Source organism: Topomyia yanbarensis, unplaced genomic scaffold (genome assembly GCF_030247195.1).
Source record: "Topomyia yanbarensis strain Yona2022 unplaced genomic scaffold, ASM3024719v1 HiC_scaffold_5, whole genome shotgun sequence".
In the NCBI taxonomy this organism is placed as follows: Eukaryota; Metazoa; Arthropoda; class Insecta; order Diptera; family Culicidae; genus Topomyia; species Topomyia yanbarensis.
Genome location: NW_026683713.1, coordinates 192,501 through 192,872, shown reverse-complemented (window position 1 = coordinate 192,872; position 372 = coordinate 192,501).

Below are 372 nucleotides of genomic sequence, written 5' to 3'. Positions count from 1 at the left end.
AGCACCAAAATACACTCTCAATACCAATTTGCTACCGTACAATTCACCGTAAACACTCTGCTAATGGAAAATTTATTATTTTGGATGATGAATCGTACTTTACATTTTCGCACCAAAAATTAATTGAAACGATGACTGTCACAGTGATCACATTGCAGCACTTGACCATGTAAAATATGTCGCCAAATCAAAATCCGAGCCGACGGTGTAAGATTTAGAAAGGTGTTTCAGTGCCTCTGATCCGTCCAAGCAAAGCTAAAGCGGTCGATGCAGATTTTTATATCTGCAAATGCTTGCCGAAATTGATTTATCGAAAAATTGCACTCTCGTGAAGAAAGCATGTTTTGGCTGAATAGATAAAAGTATATTTTG